Raw genomic sequence first — 21,122 nt, 5'->3', positions numbered from 1 at the left:
GCTCGATATTTCGGAACATACGATCTGTATATTATTAAGTATTGAACTAATCTACGCTACGAGATAAATCGAAAAATGGGACAACTTTGTGTCTGTATATTCGGTTTAACTACATTATTCGGTGTCACAAATATTTGAATAATCGGATTTCAATTTTCAAATGCGCAATTATTATAAAAAGACAGGTTAAATTGATATATGGAGCGCTAAAGACGTATGAGATAATCTAATTTCGCGAAAATTGTCATTCCATACATAACAATTAACATTTACGACTATAACGGCAATTAGCATTAGATACAGTTGCTAAAAATGAAAGAAAGCTTCAAACATGTGCATAATGTATTTCTCTTTTCATAGTTATAATATTGTCAATAAATCATTTCAGCAATATAACAGGATCACAATAAATAATTAGACGTGCGTATTTTAAACCAGCTTTTACGGTAATAATACGTTAATTAATTTAGATAATTTAGATACCCTTCTGACCGATATTTTCTCGATATTGAAAATAGAGCATTCCGTTTTGCGAACCTGAAAAATTCATTAGACGGAGTTACTCGGTCGCGAGGGATCGATATTTTCCTCGACGCGGAAATATTATTGCGGTCAAATTAACGGAGGCGATTTATCTTCCGAGATTAATAATCCGGCCGGTTGATCGCGCGCGATAATTTACGGCAACCTGAGCTGTTTCTCGCTAAATACCGATGCTTCTAGTTTACCGGAAATCGCTCCGTAAATAGAGGACGTGTTTTGTGTGCTTAGCTAAAAGTACTCGAACTTACGGTGTAGAGAAAGACCAAGTAGCTCGCAACCACTAACGAATAACACACACACTCGATTCTACGGGATCGATAACAGCTTGCGTAGATGACGGCGGCGTAAGCACGCACTGTGTAATTAATCTTGTCAAGAAGGTGTCGACAAGTCTGTTTTAAACAATCAATTTTTCTCCGAACGATATTTGACGCGCCTTTTGAAGAAATTAGAGTTCATTGTCTCAAGAAAAGGAGGATGACCGTGAATTTTCCGTGAATAATAAAGACATTTCTAATTGCCAAAAATTTTGCATCAAATACGTTAAAGAAATTGCAAAAGATAAAAATAATTTTCTTTCTCTAAGTATTATTGTTGTGACATAAACTTTCGTTGAGTCTCTGTCTTCGAATGCTTGTTCGATCTTGCGAAATTTCTATGCGACAGTAAGGAAAGATGCATTCGTTGATGATTAATGTGTCTTTATTAACGTATAAACCATGTTTACGCAATATTTATTACGCGGAACTTAGAACTAAATAGTCTAAGCAATGGCAAGTTCAAAGTCTTGTCATGAAGAAATCGCGATTAATAGTGTCGACGCGCGAGATTTCCCGGGAATAATTGACGTAGAGAAACACATTATTGTCCATAACGTGCATCACGGTAAACAAATACGGCAATCTACGATTAAGTGACATCAGTAGAAATTGATAAACACGCGCCACATAGACGCCATTGTAATTTTTCTAGAAAGTTACTATTAATCCTTGAAGAGATCAATAGAAATGCAATCGACACGTGGACATAGTTGTTTTTTGTAATAACCGTAATTGCAATTATCTTTATTTTTATCTTGAAATTAACGACAGTCGTTAATTTTATATTTACATGCAGGAAATTCTTTGTTGAAAAATTAAAAATTAATTAATATGTGTGTACATATAATAACAGAAATTAAACGATTTTTTTATAAGATAATTTAATTGATACACATTTTATTTATTTAAATAAATATATCTTCAAATAATTATATGTGCGCATATTGTATGCATATTTTCTGAAATATGCCCAGGAGATTTATGCAGATATATAAATCTGCTTTTATTCAGGTGCTCTGACTTATGCAACGCGAGAAATTATTCACCGCATCATATTGCGGACGTGCGCGACACCTCGCAGATGTTTATTTTGCTCGTTAATTAATCGCATTTCGGCGTTCACGTTTCACGTAGAGTCACTTTGAATTTTCTGGTTTTATAACCGTCACCGAGACGAGCGTGACGAATTTGGACAGGTTTATTCCGCTCGCGAGCGGATTCGCGCTCGAGAACACGCCTGCGCGTTCCGGAGAAATATTTATTTTCACGAATTATACAACGGAAATAAACTGCTGCGGGCGGAAAGGTATGTGAGAGCTTGCGAAAGAGGTTTCCTCGAAGAACCGGAATAAGCCTACGAAGTGCATATTCGATTAGTCAGCTCGTGTGTGTGTCCATCGGTGGCGCGCGTCCAATTCCCAACGGTAATGTTTCTCATCACTCGTTCGCCGCAGGTCGCGGTTGAGTTGAAATTCCGGATCTTTGCCGCGTACTATATAGAGGTACGCGCAACTTTTTGCAACTTTATTATAGGATTTTCTCCGACTACGAACGCCCCACTTTCCGCTATAACGATCCGTACGAAGTCCCGCGGCCGCGTGCGAGGCGATTGCTCGGTAGCTTATTTTCGTCGCTATTCCGGAATTGGCGGGATACTATATTGAGAAGCGCGTTGAAATCCGGATCGTGACGTGCCGATAGTACTCCAAGCTATTGTAGCAATTCGAATTATTGATGCGGTCAAATCGAAAACCAATCAAACAATTTTCATCAAATTTGTGCAAAGCAATCTACGTCGATTAATTATTTCTGAATTGTATTTTGGTCAAAGCTACGCGGGGAGAGTCGCCCGTTATAATTTGTATTCTGTATTATTATCCAAATTCAACTAATTGTTCCCGATGGCTCTTCAAAATTTTGCTAATTGCAAGTCCATATTACTTTAGAGCTCTTGTAGATTTTACAACAATTTGTTTCTCGTGCGTCCGTACATCAGTCTAGTATTCTCCGTGATCTACTTTATTCTCCTTCTCTTGTAAGAATTGATTCGGAAAACGACAGGTACTGTCGGGGCGACGTCCGTCGACGATGATTTACGATGCACGTCGGAGCACTCGGTACAAATTGGTCTGACGCAAATGAAGTTCCTGGTCGCAATTTCTCTCCTTTTGTTCCGACTCGGCCATGCGCGGACAATCACGGCAATTTATGCGTCATGATTCGCGCATTCGGTTCGGAGAAACGATTCGCCGGCCACCGCCGTTGGTCATAGGTCTCCTCGCAGTGTGACATAGGCTAGCCGGGAATGTCGTTAATTCCGCGGCGAGATCGGCACGAAGGTCGACGCGCCGCTGTCTCCCGCCCGTATGGACATTATCATCCGGGAATGACACGACTCGTTAGAGCGTTACACCCACGCGATCGCTATCGAACCGTTAACCGTGAATTTATTCTCTATAGCCCTGTCTGTTCGCACGATGCAACTCTGCCGCGTATATATTTATCTTTTTGATTTATTTATTGCGATTGAAGAAAATAAATATTATCTATTCTTGATTTCTTTTTAATCACATAATCAGTTGTGTATTTAATTTATAATCAAATTTAATTTATAATCAAGTAGATTACACAGTTTCTTGGATAAAGATATAAATTTCAACGTCTCTCTCTCTCTCTCTCTCTCTTGTTTTCTGATCGCTTTATAAGATATGAGGTAATATCCAGATTGATAAAATATTATCTGCCTATCGCGAGAAACCGAGCAAAATCGCCGAAAAAATTTGAGATATTTGGTAGGCGAAGCAATTTCAGCGTGAGAAATAATATCGTAAACAAAGCGGGGCTCTCTTGAAAATATTCACGACACATGATATTCGGTCGGAAAAATGTACGACTCGGCGGGGTCGGTGCCAAGGCGAGCGAGGCTTTCGAAAAATGTCAGGCACGAGGACACGCCGTCGCGTCGCGCCGCGCCGGGACGCGGGAGTTCGCGGAACGGGGCCGCGCGGGAATTCGATCGAATGCTGAAGGCGGAATCCCCCGCTGTGAAAAATAAAAAAGGAAAAAAGACACACGCTGCATTATGGTGTGCGCGCGTTGCCGTCTCACGGCGTCGCATCGGGGCGCTGCGCCAGAAATACACGCGACACGAATTTTAATGCAACGAGTCTCGGCGGCGCGCGGTAACCTTTGAGGACGCGACGACGACGGGAATCGAAGCCAAGGCAACGCGAGTTTCGCGAAAGACCGAAAAGCTCGCGCTAGTTCAATGCTGTAATAACTCAGAAGCGGCTATTTTGGTGAGTGTGGGTTTTGCGGAAAAATAAAGCGTGTAAAATTAGACATTGTGAAGTATCCGTTTTGGAAATGCGTACTTCGCGGATTCGTCAGAGAGATCAGTGTGATTTCTTCTTACGTACTTGAAATGTATATCGGTGACGGAACAAGACTTTCTTTATTAATCAGCTCTATTTCAGTCTTTCGATAATATTTCTTCGTACGTGACACGTATCCTGCGCAAAGTCGTGGTCGTTTCCTCGAAGACGCGAATAAACGAAGATCGGTGATTCCGGAACAGATTTGCCGAAAGTTACCACATTCGAAAAAAAAAAATGGGCCATCGCTCCAAATTTGTAATTTCAGCTTCCGGCCGATCGGGAGCAGCGGCGCGATCCCAAAATTAGGCTCGTGAGAATCAGGGAATTCCACTCCCACGCTTCTGCGTGCCGAGACGGCACGAGAGAGCGTATGGCGCCCTGCCAAAGTGACGTCGAAATCGCGAACAGTGCGCTTCTTCTTTGGTTATCTTATCCTTCTTCCCTCGTTTACCTCGAAACGACGATGTTTGGCTCATTGCGGAAGCAACTGTGGTTGTTGTGACAAACTTTCCTGGAAGCTCTCCGACTTTAATATGCTTGCAAATCGTAAAAGCGTGCAATTCTTTGAATTATTGATTCTATAGAAAGAAACATATTTCACATAAGTTCAAATGTATTAAATCAAATTTGTCTTGGACATGTGTAAATTTAATCATATAGGGAACATGTATTAAAGTGTAGGAATTGTAGGAAGTGTAGGATATCGAAATAATTATTTAGATATTTTTCATTGTCGTGACGAATTATTTATAATAAACAAAAAATAAATCTAATTTTTAACAGAGAGAAAAAAGGAAAGAATTTTTTGCCGAAAAGACAAGTTTCATAAATTAAAAAAGCATTCGCGTAATTATTACGTTTTATTCGTATATTACCTCTGTTCTAAGAATTACTTATGTTTTTGTCATTTGTACTGGAACGTTAGAATGTACGGAATCTGTTACTGGAGAATTAAAGAACATCTCCGAGATGAGAGATGGGAGAGAGAGAGAGAAAGAGAGAGGCACGTAGGAGAGTTCGACTTTACAAGCGATCGTGTCGTGTCTCCGAAATAAGAATCGTGGGAAGCGAGGAATCACGTTCCCACATTCCGGGTGTCGGGATGGCGTAAAACCATATCGTTCGTACGCCCTCAAGCTGACGTTCAAATTGCAGAGAATACACACATGCGATCTATTCTCTTCCCTCGTTCTCGCGACTGCTGCATTTTTCGAAGGAGTTATATTCGTCTTTTCTACCGGTGTACTGGGAGAATTCGCACGAGACTTTTTAAGTTATTCCCGGAATCGGTCTGCGCGGAACAGTAAAACAGTTTTTTTTTTCTCGAACACACTGCAACACCTCGGAAGCTCGCGTGAAAAATTGACATTGCGAAACGAGAGCGGGCGCGTTGCATTGCGTGATCGATGAGAGAAACTCGAAGAAAGAACGTCAAAATGTTCATGGAGGAAGAGATAAATTTTTCAGGTTTAAGATAATCGCGGAGTCGAAGGACGGAGGATCGGATTGTATCCGCGGTAAAACGCGGACGTATTGTCGAAGATGTCTCTTCGTGGACTGACTTATTTTACACAGGCATAATCGCTTGCTATTCACGGATTGGTATGCGCGCATAAAAATGGAGTTTGTCCTGATGAAGAAGCAGAAGCTGATCGACGATAGCGACAGCTTCCTCTTTTCATCGTTCATTCGCGATTCAGACGCGCGTGCCCGCTTTGCATATACGCGTTGCATAAAAAGATCGATGCGCGCCTCGGAATGGAAGTGAATCGGCCGTTCGATCAATCGTGCGCAAAAATAATTCCTGATAACTTAATGCAAAGAATTCCGCGGGATACGACATAAGGTATGCGTCATTGGCTCATTACCATATGCATAAGCGGCATTTTATACAATATGTATATCAATATATATCGGTATACATATATCAACCCACGACATTATATAAATACATTAATTTCTATCTCTGATAATTATGAATCTCTCAAGAACAGAACGAATTTACGGAAATATCAAAAAGATATATTTTTAGATGTATGTATTTTCTGCATTAAACAAAAATAATTTTCGCAACAAGATACAACAATGCATGCATATTATTTTTAATTGCCCGAGACATTGCTAAATTATCTTCACTCTTTGGAATTTTGTTACAAATATAATTCAAAATTCTCGATACGTTATAATTATTAATGTCATAAACATATAATTATATATATTGAAGTTTCAGTAAATTGATGCAATAATTATTATTATCAAATTTATTATTTTTCTGAACAACAGATATGTTATTATATTTATTATTTTCGAACGGAGGAATTTATACTTATGTCGATAAATATCACAAAGGAACATACATTTTAATTAGACTCTTAGTTGCAACTTTCTACTTATACATAGTTGCAACTGACCTTATTGCCGTCTTTTACGCAGCTTGATTCGTACCGATAAAGGGGCGTCTCTCGAGGCCGTATGAAAGTTTTGCATAAATCGATATAAATGCAACAGCGCTTAATAGGGGTTGATGTCATGCGTTACTCACCGATTATGGCGGAACAGGTTCTGCTAGACGCGGGATAATCTAACGCAATAATCGAGATACCGGCCTTTCAATTTGTCGCACGCTTGACAACTGTCCTCGATATTAAAAGCGTGAATGAACTAGCCATTTTCTATATTATCTCTACTTCAATTAGTCTAAAAAAAGAATCACCATAACAAAATTAATTCTTTTTAGAATACATTTTCTTCCATGTAAATGATTTCGTAGAAAATATCGATTTCTATTAAATGCAATAACAATTAATAAGAATATTATCTAATTATTTTACATAAACGATTACACAAAATATTTATTATCAGAAATGAGCTAAAATTAAATATTGGCAGCGGAAATTATTATATACTTTTTGCTTTGTGATTGTCCAACGATAAATACGTTCGAGTAAAACGACAGTCAGAATCGTTTTGTTATTATTCAACAGAATTTTTCTATTTTCTTATCGAAAGGTTGTTTTCTCGGTAAATAAAAACGAGGCTACAACAACAAAGTGTCGGAATAGCATTTGCATATATCCGATTTTGTTTGTTGATGTATTCCTCCGTGATGCATATCTAGGAAGAAGTGTCAGCTTTCCGAGCCTGTTACTCGTCTTATCATCGAACTGATATACGGAAATGTTCCTTGACAGTTTGGATCGTGCCCGATAACGATAACCCGTCAGTTCGAAGAAATTCTTGTTTGGATTATTCGAAGAACGAGAAAAAAGACATAGGTAACGTTTGTGTACGATATTTTTTATAATTTGCATAGATACGAATCACGATGTGATCGCAAGTTTCTCTCGCTGACTTTAACGAGTTACCTTTTATGCCGTTCTAATTGTTGTATATACGCAAGTCTAATTTAGAAAAAATTTAAAAAAAAAACAAGAGAAAAATTTCCTCTATTAGTGGCGAGAAGTTTTTTCTCCGTTTTATGGAAATTTATTTTTGAAAGAGTACTTTTGAAAGAGATACGAATCTTAGCTGTCTCCCTTGACTCTCTTGACTTCGTGTAACGCCGGCATTATAGGTTGTATACGCGTGGTCGGAGATACAAAAACATAAGAGATAAGAGTTCGCCATGGCGACGCCATGGATCTATAATAATCACAATGGACCTCGCGAGCAATCGGGCTTTTGGTAGGTGTGCCTAATGGGGCTTGATGTCATGCGTTACTCACCGGACGAAGTGGGACAGGTTCGGTCGAGATGCGAACATTAGTCGCTGATGTCATAAATGCAAAACGAGAGGGGGTCTTCCGCGCTAGCGTCCGGGGACACGTGTGTTCCCTCCTCGCTATTCCGGACCGATTCAAGAAACTGCGCTGGCGGTCCATGCGTTCTTTTTTATCCTATCGCTCTCGATCTCCTCTCCTCGAGCGCTGTCGCGAATGGTACGCGTCGCCGTCGTAACGACTGTCGTATTAGATCTGCTCAGAGTTTTCGAAGAACCACGATCTCTCGCGTCAAGAGATTTTAATTTACACGTCGTTAATTCCGCGCCGTGTTGCCGCTCGTATTTCATGAATTCTGAAATGTTAATCGAATCATTAACGTTTGTCATTTATCCCTTTTACATCGATCAGTCTTTATGATAATGTAAATGAGATTTATCCGGATTTTTAATAATTCATATTATATTGTGTCTTACTTATTTCCGTCTAGTAATTATAAAATATTTTGACATTGAATACAAGGTATTAAGATCAATTGATAATAATTTTATGTTAATATTAAGGAATGACGTGGAATGGTGGTATGCTTAAAAAGCGAAATATATGATAATGAGTAGACATTATTGTGATACGAAGTTGACATTTTATTTATATTAGAGGGAAAGAGAAAGAGAGTCACATTTTTGTTTTCATGAATTATTAGTTTAGTATAAATTACTGTTTTCCGAAATACTTTTTGCGATAAGGAATAGTTGAAAAGTTAAATTTAATAATATGACTATTGTTTCATCGTTTGGATCAGCTGAATCAAGTATTAGTTTTAGCAATTTGTCTTTGCTACCATACAGGAAGAGACGGTTTTGAATAAATACATCGAATATCGAGGATATTCGATATAGTCATTTAACAAATAATTGAATTAACGTAATGGCCATCGATTCTATCCCTCTTCATTAAACGCTGTTATTTATTACGCCTCTCTCCGTGTCCTCTCTCCCGTGGACTATACCCCGTATATCTCTAATGCATGTTTAACTCGCTGCGGTTGTTTATATCCATTAATTCCATCGGCAAACACTCCAAAATAAGTGACGTATTCAGATCAGGTACGGGGGGTAGATTGATTCTCGATCGATTTGATCGAATCGAGACACGCCGATCAATGCTATTAAAATGACACTATGATCGACGCACTATCGTTTGCTTGAATAACCCCCCTCGCGTGTACACCATACGACACGATTAATTTTTAAATACAGCTTCCTGTCGATAAATCATCGCCGATTTTCCACCTGCAATAATTTGCATTTGGCGCAGTATAGCGCGCCGACCAGTCTTTCTAGTATCGGGATCGATGGACATGTTAACACCGGGAGATCCGAAACAATAAAAATCTCGAAATAACAAAAGTGGGACGACACATTGAAAATTGATAGCACTTAGATGTCACCATCTCGATATATTTTTCCCGGAATATCCGCGCGCACACGTGCAACGACTCCCAAAAAATTAATCCCGAAATGTATAGGTGTGCAACGACACTTTTCAGATATCTCTTTTTACGTCCCGCTTTTATTTGTCGAAATTCGTTCTTTCTTTACTCGGGATCCGCGAAATTTTTAGGACGGCGGTTGCGCTCTGTATTCCTCTTGTAAAGGGGAGAGAAGAATGAGACGTGTATTCATCTTCGGAGCTGAGAGCGTTGTAAATGCACGGTGGCATTATGGAGGTTTCGTGGAAGCGAAATGGGAGCAGGCGAGAGGGCAGCAGAGAGGAGAGGGTTCGTAAAGACCGCGCTGCATCGAACCGCATGCGATACGAAGAAATCGAAATTTTCCTGGAACTTTGCCTCCTCCGTGGAGCATCCTCCCCCGGCCCTTCCTCTCGGCGCGGCGCGCACGTGTCCGCAAACATGCGTGATGCACTATACTCCCGGCAACGTCATTTCTACGGAAGTTTGAGGGAAGCAAATTGCTTTATTCACGCAAAATGAAATTTTTATCTGACAATAATAACGATGACGTTATCGTGCGAAAGTTTTATTTACTATAATGACGAATATGTATCCACCTCGGAAGTTCTTAATATGCAACCGATATATGTATTTTAAAAGCGAAATAAATTGATTTTTCGATTGAATTGCTCGATTGTACCCAGTTTAAGGAAAAAAAGGAATTATTATTTTTATATGTGAATCGTATCTGTTTGTTTTATTTTGAAATTTGCATTTTTTGATGCATCTCTTTCGGAATTCGCGTTTGCGAGAGAGAGAAAGAGAGAGAGAGAGAGAGAGAGAGAGAGAGAGAAATTACAATAAAGGCTTCTCTCGAGGGAGACGCCGGGCGTTGTTGAGCTGGGATGCGCGCGCGCAAATTCCGGAATAACGGGCCGGCCGGAATCAATGAAATTAATGAAACGGCAATTTGTGCGAGGCGTCACGCCCGGTGAACACGGCGAAGGATTCGTCGGGCGTGAATTGGATGGAGACGCGATATTGTTTCGATTAAAAGGTCGCCATCGCCGTGTCATTGATCGCCGTCAGAGATACGACGACCCCGGGCTCCATACCTCATGGCACCGTGCTCATTTATTCCCATCGCTGTGAAAGAATTGAACCTTTGTCCTATTTAATCGGTTTACCACGTGTCAGGATAGACCATCCTAATGCGCTATACACGTGTGTATAGTGGCTTTCGAGAAAATTAAATTGCCACGTTGCATGCCGCGTTGAGTGCGTTTGTTCGGGATAATAACTCGCGTGGGTAAAAAGTAATTGTAATTGTAAAATGTAGGCCGTAAAATGAGTGACTTTTATGAAAGAAATACGGAAATTTATTAGTAACTCATAATTTTTTGTAGTGACTTGCGAGACTTTTCTTTTTATCTAGTAGATGTAGGTATCATCAGATTTAATTCCAATCAAAACTGTTTAAGTGTCAGTGCTTTAGAGTAGTTGAATGGGACTTCTTTTGGCTTTAGTAGAAAATTCGGTTGTCTGACTAAATGTCACAAATGACCGAAATGTCAAAACAGTCATTGAGAAACTCTTCGCCTCGAGATCGCTGTTTCGTTGTTTCGGGACAACGGCCTTTTGTTGAACGTATGTACCTACATTTGTCGGCCGGCCAAACGCATCTGCTTTCACTTGGGAGATACGTTGTACATGTCGTTTACATTATTCACGTTATATTCGCAATTCCAGAAATGCTGGCAGCAACCTGTGTTGTCAGAATCTGTTAACGCTCCTATTGTAGATTCTGAAATTTCATAACGTAATTCGATGGATGGCGTTTTCGTGAAACATAAGCTTTTCACGCGTATCTAATATTATTTCCTCTTTCGAAAAGGTCTTGAGTTAACATACGTGCTAGCTAACATACTATAAAATAATAATTACATAACAGTATTATAGTATAAATATTATAACGTTTCTTGACTATAGTATTAATTAAAAACGTGTTGATCCCAAGAAGATTGTTGAAAAGAATAGAAAGCTAATATATTTATATTTAATATTTTATATTTTATAATTATATTTTAATTAAATACAATTTATAAATTTTCTATTTGGAATTATTTCAAATTACTAAAAGAAAGTTTTATGTTTTAACTCTAACAAACTTTTTTACGAGATTGAAGTTGGATAATTCAAATTGAATTTATGTACATTATGTATTAATAATATTTATAAATAATAAAATTTATATGGAGAACATTAGTAATTATTTCATAAATATTTATTTCAAGTTTTTTCTGAAAATCTAGGAATTGCAAATGTGGTCACTTGAATTTTTCTCCGAAACGTAAAGGCGTCGAAATGTGAATTCGACGATCGAACGATGTATTATTATTTGCGACGCATATTTAAAGCGCCAAGCACGTGGTCGCGCTAGTTGAGAAACGAATTTCTGAGAATTCATCTCGCATTTCTTAATTCGGCGGCATACGATTCTCGCATACGATCTCTTCCGGTTATCACGGTTGAGATGTCGTAAATACTAATAGAAAAAAAGCGCTGTTTCATCATGAGCTAGTAGTAAACATAATTTCGTAGTGACGCGAGATATACGTGATGTAAACGAAACACGATGAGTCACTGGTCCCGTCACTTCGGCGATTATCTCGTGCCCTGCATACGTTTCTCGGAACGAGATTGGATTTATGGAGATGTTACGAAAGCCTTTATTAGCGTTTCACTATTCAAAAATCTACAGGTGATTCTTAAAAGATCGTAGTAACTATTTTGCCTCTGTTTGTTTTCGCGATGTGAGAGAGTCTTGAAACCTCGCGAGATGCAAGGGGCAATAACGAAGGGAACCACTCTTTGTTTTCTTTCGCGCGATATTCACGTCGGCCGTGTGCCGTGCGGCATTTCGCGAGCAAGCAGGAAATAAAGAAAATAGACCAGGCTGTCGGGAGAGAACTCGCTAATGACCTTACTGCGCAGAAATGGTTGCGAGCGTAGCGTGGTGAATTCCCGGGAATAGAAACGTCATCTACGAGAAAGTGCAAACCTCGTCAGCCTGCATCCTTTCCGTTCTCTACCCCACCCTTCCTCTCATTCTTCTTTTTCCGTTACTCCCAGGTTTCTCAGGAGATTCCTCGCGATTCACTTCATTCGAATCACTTGATCGAGCACCTGAGAAACGTTCGCGTTTTGCGAGAGCGCATTCAATTTTTCAGCGCGATCCCATAATTTCACAATATCGAGCCTGCACGAGTGAGTTCATTGACATTTATCTCCGTGAGATTCAATTTTGAGGAAAAACTCCTTCTCGCGAAGGTACACGGTTCGTTGAGCTCGAGAAAAATCCGACGAATTTTAAAATCTATAAGCACACGGTGAGAGATTACACGCGGTGTAATCCTAATTTCCATTTCGACGGCGGTCGAAGTCGAAACTTTCAGACGGCTATAAAACTGCCAGACCTTTGATAGCTTTTTCTATTATCTTTTTTTTTTTTTCAGGCAAGCGCATATTCGGCAGTTACATTTTATCTCATTGAGGGTCCGTGGGGCGGATCGTAAGGTATATTCCGGACCGTTTCGTTAACTGGATACGAAGGTTTTACGATTTTTTTTTACGATTGACGTCATTATTGCACGAAAGCTCGTTTCCCGAACGTCGGCACGTCGTGAGCTCGCTCCCATTATGTTGACACACGTACACACACGTACGCATATACTCACACATTGTACACATCCCGCGATAGCGAAAGATCAGAAGACGACGAATTCTTGGCATCATGACAGACACGCGAATGAGGATTTAGCTGCGTTGAAAGCGGAAGTACAGAAATTTGCGTTGGTGCGATTCTACACCCGTGTCAAATTAAGATGGCAGCTTTATTTTTATCGAATTAGGCACCTTTGTCGAACTATACGTGAAACACGAACGAACGTATCCGTGGACAAGAAATCGTATATAATTATATCGAAACGAAGAAGTGTATACTATTTCAAAATCTAGTGCGCAATTCGAGCGTGTTATTGTAAATATGCTATTGCGAATTTTACAATCCGTAACTTTCTTCGTATGCATTATCGACGTCGCATTCGTTTCGCGCGTTCGCAGCGATTCTTTTTTTTCCGCGAGTCTATTTCGCGCACGATTCCTTCGCGAGCGACACGGACGACACGGTGCATCGAGAAATGCGCGCGACACGCGCTATCCGTCAAGGAGCGACGAATTTCTGGCAGGGTGACAAAGTGTCACCGCTCGTCGTTCTTGTTGTTTCCGCGAAATCGTAAAATGCGGATACATAGTGGCCGTAGTCGTCGTTTTCGCGCCAATTCACGGACGGCCGAGCGTGATATCCGCCGCGAAAAGAAAACTAACTGCGACCGCCCGCAACACCGTGTCGTCCGATGCAATTATGCGCCCGCAGAGCCGAGGTGGGCGTAGAGCAAAATTGCGACACATACACACATATATATATGCACGCGCACAATGCGCGTATGTATGCGCGTACTTCCAACAATCGTTCGTGTGCGCATTGTGTCGAAAGTACGCCAGTTAATTTGCCGTCGGCGAAAGCGTAATTATAGCGTTGCGCTGTTTGCGTGCCGCAAATCTGTCGACGGAGTTCTAAGAGCGGTGGATATAGTGTTGTCTACTAATGTATATTTTTCTTTGTGGTCTCTCGCTGCTAAACCTAGCAAAGGAAATGCTCTCTCACTCTGTTTCACCCCTTTCTCATCTGCTCAGCTGCAGTTATTCGCATTCAAATTTTGTTTTAAAAATTAAAATATGAAGTAATCAAATATATTACATTATATATATAGATATAATTCGTTGCTTCGTATTCGTTTTTGCTACTTTTAGAATTTAATTAAAAATCATATTTTTAGAATCTTCTTCCGTGATTTTAAGTATCTAAAAGTGCTTCATTAAACGTTTAATCTAACGCTGAGTACATTATGAAAATCTACCGTGTTTGCCGGAAGAGACTATCGTATCGTTCCATTTATTTCGGTCATGTTGCAAACAGAGCGTGATACGATTTATACTTCGTATTAATCTTTAAGAATATATTTAATACGCTTAGAGTAATTTACACGTAGTATAATACCGTTGGTATAAGCCGTACGATGTGGATACACGAGTAGCGGGTGATAACTAATGCGCCTCGCGCGCGGGTTTTATTTTTATATACGGTGTTTAAGGGTCAGTGGCGCTTAGAAAATCTTGACTACGTAATTTCTGCGAATTATTTCGAGCAGATGCACCGTGAGTAATACACTCAAAATAATTCCTCCCGCCGCCGCTCGCTGCGCAGTATCGAGCCGAGCGTACGGCCAACCGGACAGGACGATCTTTATGCAGATTCGCGGAAAAAAAGCTCGATTTAGCCGGCGCCTGACTCCCGCTTTCTGTGTCACGTAAGAAAAAAAAATGACGCAGAAGAAATCCGCTAACAAAGTATCGGGTGATTTAATGGCTTACGAGATTCTCGAAATACCAAGTCTCGAGCCACCTCTCTGGCGAGAGTCTCTGTGTTTTTTTTTTCCTTTTCACTGGCACCGTCGAAAGCGCGATGAATCAAGACGAGGTCATTTGCATTCATCATCGTGACTACGTTGTACGAGCTCGTCAGAGCGGACCCCGCGTTCGTATTTTCGGACACTCGCCGCGTTCTGGCCGTGCGGAATCGAAGTTAACGATCGCGTCATTAAACTGTTTGTATAGTCGTCGAGCGTGCTGTCATTTTTTGACAAATCACGAAATTTTACGCTGTCTTTTCCGACCCGCTGTAACGTATTATCGAATTTAATACGTCATCTCTCGATCCTGCGGTTAGCGCTTCGGTATAAGCGCGGCCGTAGATTAATGTTGTTCCTGCTAAACGCGAACGATAAATTAAATTCAACGGTCGTATACGTGTGTTTAGGATTCGGCGGCGGTGACAGATGATAACTGCTCGCCAGGAATAGTGCGCACACGTCTTGCGTTTTATGTAGACACTCTGAAATATCGTCCTGACACCTTCTGCTTAACGCAAAAGAAAGGACAGTGTATTTTTCTTCAATTTGTACCAGCACTGAGTTATTTATGTGCAGAGATAGATGAAAAATTAATAGTGTCGCATTGCAACAGGTACTAATTTTTAAAATTAATTGCGAAATATATTGGAAGACAGCCTTCATTTATGATATATACATATATGTGTATAGTTCCGTAAAATTAATTATATTATATAAACATCGTTTAATATTTAATTTCCATTACTTGTAATTATAGATTATAATTATTAATTCTTTTAGTTTCATTGAATTTAAATAACTTGCCGTGTATATTAATTTTGACTAATTTTATTTCTTAGATGTATAATTTTGAGCAAAATTGAATGCACGGTTAAAATGAATAAGGTTTGCCTTAAAAAGAATACAAAGAACAGCAGAATGTAGAATTTAAATTCAAAATATATACACGTAAATAGCGGATTTTGCATTTGATGACAGCGGCACTACGTGAAATTAAATGTTTTCTTTGGCCGCGCCCGAGTGTAGGATAGTTCATGGCAGCGCGTCTAATAAAGAGAATCGCGTGTACTCCGCGACGGGAGGTTTTCCAAAATTGATCACATCTGCCTAATCGCCTATTTCCATCCTTCCTGGTGACTCGTCGATGCTTTCGGTCGTCCGCACTGTGCGCGGTCCGAGCGGGTTTTGGCGGATCTCCAAATCGCGGCTACCGCACACATATCGGGCCACTTTGGATCCTATACCCGATCTATTTTAATGTCGGGTCGTCGATTAATCATTAGCTCGCTGTCGTGTCGAGTCAACGGTAGTGTCACCCTTTTCTCTGATCCCTTTAAAAAAAAGGGAAAGGGAAGAAGAGAGAGAAAGAGAAAAGAATTCCCCTCGCGGCGTTGTGCCACATATTTTCTTGTTCTACCGGTTCCTTTCGTCTTGAATTATCTGATATCTCTGGGATTAATAGGATCACGATTGGTTTCAGCACGGTATTCAGCGTGTACTCCGTCTTGAATCTGATTTTCCCTAAAGTTGTGTTAGGAGATGGCGCGTAGTTAATTAAACGCCGTTTGATTCATCAATTCTGACGGTGATGTTCTTTGTGCGTGGAAGTCGACGGCTGAAATTAATTGCGAGGGAATTGCGTACAGTGTCAAAGGAGCTGAATTCCATAAAAGAGCTTGTGAAAAATTGGCGTGTGCCTGTTATAAATTAATTCTCTCTTAATTGTAATAGTCAATTAAGAGGCAGTGCTCTGTGTTACGTATTGTATATACTTATATACACTTTACTCGCAAAGACCGTCTAATTTTTAGTTATTAAATATCTTCATAATTAGATTTTGCTGGAAATTTTTGTTGAGAAAAATTTTATTCCTCTCTCGTGTTCGCTTTCTCTATCTCTTCCCTTCTTTTTTTCTCTTTCTCTTTTATCCATAAAAAGATAACTGAAATATTATTTAATAATGTTAGCATCACTCTATGAACTCCTTGAAATCGAAGAAATTTTTGAATGTTTCGAAAAATTGTCTTAAAAATATTTGAACAAGTACAAATTGTTTCAAAACGACATTTTGGCTATTTCCGTTAACAACGTCGTTCTGTTGCCATAATACGCTAATGGCAAAGTAAGCAACCTCGTCGAGATGATTTCTGACGAGCTCTTGCGGCTCGTAAAATCGCAGCTGGCTGTCCAGAAATGTAGCCGAGATACCGCCAGCGTTCTGTCGGCAATTAATTATTATGCGTTTCATGGACGCTCGGGATTTACAGTTAGAATTTGTATATACAGTTATGCATTTTCCGCATCTTTCACGTGCGGTCAGGATGTGCGAGCGATAGACAAGACGATTGCACATTTTACATATTATGTTGAGAATAAGGGGAAATCACGCACACTTGTGTGTCTTTCAAAAGTCAAACTGATCTATTCCACTCTGCATAAATCTCTTAATTTACAGCATTTGATTAATTTACATTTCAACAATTTTCTCTACTTTTTATAACGTTGATTAGTTTGGTTTTTGAGAGATTTAATCAAGAGTTGAGGTTTTCAATATGTTGTAATTATGGGAAGAGAAACAAGGAATATCGAGATTTATGCCACTAACAAGAGAGAACTCTATCAACATTTGTGCGATAGGAAGATGCGATGAAACGCAACAAAATTAATTTATTGAATTTAAAAGTTGTCCCGTACAATTTAATATTATATTCCAGAGTGTAAAAAATATACGACCGTCAAAGTAGTAGAACAAAAATTGCATAATTGCGCGAGATAGAAACGTTATAGTAAACGTTCCGATCGTAATAAAACTGGGACTTGGCGCCGTTCCAAGTTTCGGGGGTTTGAAAATCGAGACTTTAATTTTGTGAGTTTGTTTACGACGCCGACTACCGCGCGCGTTAACGCATTTCCATTTATGGTAATGACTAATTTTCCGATTGGCGGCACACGTAAAATGACATTCTCGCACTTTAAGACCAAGTCCAAGCTACAATCAGTCAAGTCACGTCATCAATTTACTTCTGCTTTAAAACTTTGTTAAGGTACAAAAAAAAGTATATTAATTATACAATGCATAAATCTCGCATCACTCACGCATCTTTTATTAGTAGCTATTAATTGCATTTGACTCGCCCATGAATCAGTCATGCGCAATTATCGGACATAAAATGAAGCAATCGGCTTTGTACCGTTACTTTCGCGTTCGCCTCTATGACACTTGCACTTATGGTAACCGCAGTTAATTCCGTATGCCACAACATCACTCGTAATGGTATTCGTAAACGCACTCTCGGTGGGCATTACGATCGCACTTATGAATTGCGTGTCGCAACAGCACTACTACGCAACATTTACATTCAATAGTTACTTCGACGATCTTTTATATGTCTTTTTTCTCGCCTCTCCGTCGCGCGACTGTCATCTTCCATCTTTTTTTTTTATTCTCGCGTACCATCATTACTGCAGATCGATTACCGCCTGAGATAATCGCAGTTAATCTCTCCACGGTCGGATAACGCGTATAAGTGTGCGTGAACACAGTTTATGAAGCCTATCGGGAACAGACTACTGTGCGACATTCGCATGAATCGCCACTTAATAACAATATCGTGAAGATGATGATCTCTAATCTCTCGATCGCTTCATGCGAGATGAATTATACGTTGTAAGCACATCGAATAATCTTTTTCTGTTAATTAATTAAGTAAATTAGAGGACTAAATGAAATCTGTGGTTATATAATCAGTTTGTCATTTTGTCAGAAATATGTGAATGTGCAAAAAATTATAATACAATGAGTATTACACTTTCCGATTTTGACATTCCGACATCTCAGAATTTTTAAATATCTAAGCAAAATAATGGCTCGAAATTAACAATTTTTTGTCTCAGTTTTTCAAAAAATTTGTATCACATTTTATGGGATTTTGTGTGTACGTGCATCTACTATCGCGTTTGTATTCCCACATTTTCTTGATTCCGAATTTATTTTTCAAACAATAAGATTTTTCGTACGATGCGAATTATGATGCATTTTATATGTGCGTAAACACTTAAGAGACACGCGTCGCGATTACCAATCATAAACTTTGCGATCAATCACGCCAATCTACTTTGTACTGTTATCTCGGTTTCGCGACATTTACTGTTGTTACGCGGATAAATACGAATGATATATGACAAATGTCTCGCGGGATTCCACTTAGTAATCTTCGATTGCAGGTAGTCGCAGCTGATCACTTATTTTTTATCAGAATCATTTCCAGTATAATTACACTTTGATTCCTGGAAAGGATTATGAGTGCCGCGAAATGATCCGTTTTTTTTTCTTCAACGTGGCCTTTACAATATCATAAGTTAAAACGCGTGATTTTCACAGCGTTACCAGCATCTGTGCGGACGGTTCCCGCAATTGGAAGGTGCACGGGGGAACAATTACGATCGCCTTGACTCCGGCGGTGGCTCCCGATCAAGGAAGTCAGGGTATCTGCGTGGCAAAATAACATCTTTACTCAACTTTCATGGAAATCACTGGGTACTGTTGTTTCCCTCATTAACGCGCGCATGTTCCGCGAAGAGAGAAACGACATATCCGCGGCCGCAAGCCACGTAAATTCTTCTCTGTGTCGACGTCGGAACGATATTGAGTCATTCGATTCAATCTAGTTTGCGTGCACTTACCGCTATTACGTTATACGTTATGATATCAACCGCACACGTTGCTCCGATCAATACTTCGGTAATTAACATGTTAGCACGCGTCACGAGCACGTCAGCGCGGATTTAAATTTTAGAAATTTTGCCCGCGAGTATTTGAAGTTGATCGTAATCGGAAACAATTCAATTACCGAAGCAAGTAAACTTCAGTCAACTGAAGTTAATCTAGTTAATTGTTTAATTAATACTCGATCCAATTCGTTGAGTTGATTAATTAATATGTAATTCTGCTTGTGTGTTAATTTAGATAATTATACGTCATACTTTATAATTATATAGCCGTAGTAATAATTAGGATTTGTATGTTTGTAAATATTCGTAGTATCTCTATTAATTAATCGCGATAACTCGAATTTACACTCGCTCGTCTGGGTACCTTCATAATCAATAGATCATTGCAAAAAGGTTGCAAATTGAAAGATTTTTGACGACGCTATATCACCAACCGACAGACCGTATCAAGTATAGATGTTCTCGTTGCATCAGTCACTTATAATGATACCGTTATCGCATATGTATATCTGCAATCGTACATAAAACAATCTGCAATGTTATTATTCTTTATTTTACCGATAAGATTATTAACGTTATGACTTGCATTATCATAACAAAGAAATTTCTGATGTACCGTCAGGTATAATGGTCTCTAATTACAGATTTCCTTGTATAATCCAGCGGTGAGCTATGTACAAACAGTATGTTAAGCAGTTTTCTTTTCTTCATTTATCGCGCTAGGAATTATTATCTCGATCAGGAGTCGAACCTGGACGCTCATTACTTTCCAGGATCTGTTAAACCGACTTATAAGATGTTAAGTAATATCTTGTAAGAGGTCAAGCTGCAGGAATATCGGCGGCGGTGAAATCTGTGTGCCGGCGAATAACGCGCTACCCTGCGCATACGTTACTCTCTCCTGGAAAATATTTTCAAATGATTCGAGCTTACGTAATTCCTTTGTAGGCCGGTCGGATCGGACTGAACGGATCTAAAGCTGACTAATCGCGGGTTTCTTGTGAAAGTGATGTTTTTTTCCGCGTATTATAATCTCGACTGTGCTGTATGTGCGCCGGAGAGCCAGTCATGGTTCTGCTATTTCCTCGCGCAAATATCGCAGTGTATCACTGGAGCATGTACACGGATTGCCTACCCACCTGCCGTTGTGTAGCAAGTGACGCCTACGCGTAGCCCATTTTGGATCGGACAGGATTCGAGAGACGAGATATCGTAGTATATCTCCTGTTAATTTCATTTAAAATGTAAAGATATCCGTACATGTCAATTGTATAGAAAATTTATATTTGAAAAAGATTCTTGCGTCTTGTTTAAAACTCTATTGATCATAAAGTATCGTTTGATCGAACGAATTACTTGCTATTAATTCTTTTTTATGGCATTCGTTTAAATTATAAATAATTGGATTAATCCATTTTAAATGAGTATAGCAACTGGAATATATAATT

General features: G+C 39.4%; 1 protein-coding gene and 1 long non-coding RNA gene across 2 annotated transcripts in view; both read left to right on the top strand.

Moving 5' to 3' along the window:
- LOC105456015 overlaps positions 1–21,122 on the top strand; it is a 112,000-nt gene that overhangs the window by 58,177 nt on the left and 32,701 nt on the right. The gene's annotated exons all lie outside the window — the stretch shown is intronic.
- On the top strand, positions 9,362–10,098 carry LOC105456013. The gene is made up of 2 exons (XR_975203.1): positions 9,362–9,487; positions 9,583–10,098. It is a non-coding gene; the product is annotated as an uncharacterized LOC105456013 (long non-coding RNA).

Source organism: Wasmannia auropunctata, unplaced genomic scaffold (assembly GCF_000956235.1).
Source record: "Wasmannia auropunctata unplaced genomic scaffold, wasmannia.A_1.0 LD335828.1, whole genome shotgun sequence".
Taxonomy (NCBI): domain Eukaryota; kingdom Metazoa; phylum Arthropoda; class Insecta; order Hymenoptera; family Formicidae; genus Wasmannia; species Wasmannia auropunctata.
Note: the sequence above shows the minus strand (reverse complement) of the source record. Positions and strands in the feature narration are given on the sequence as shown.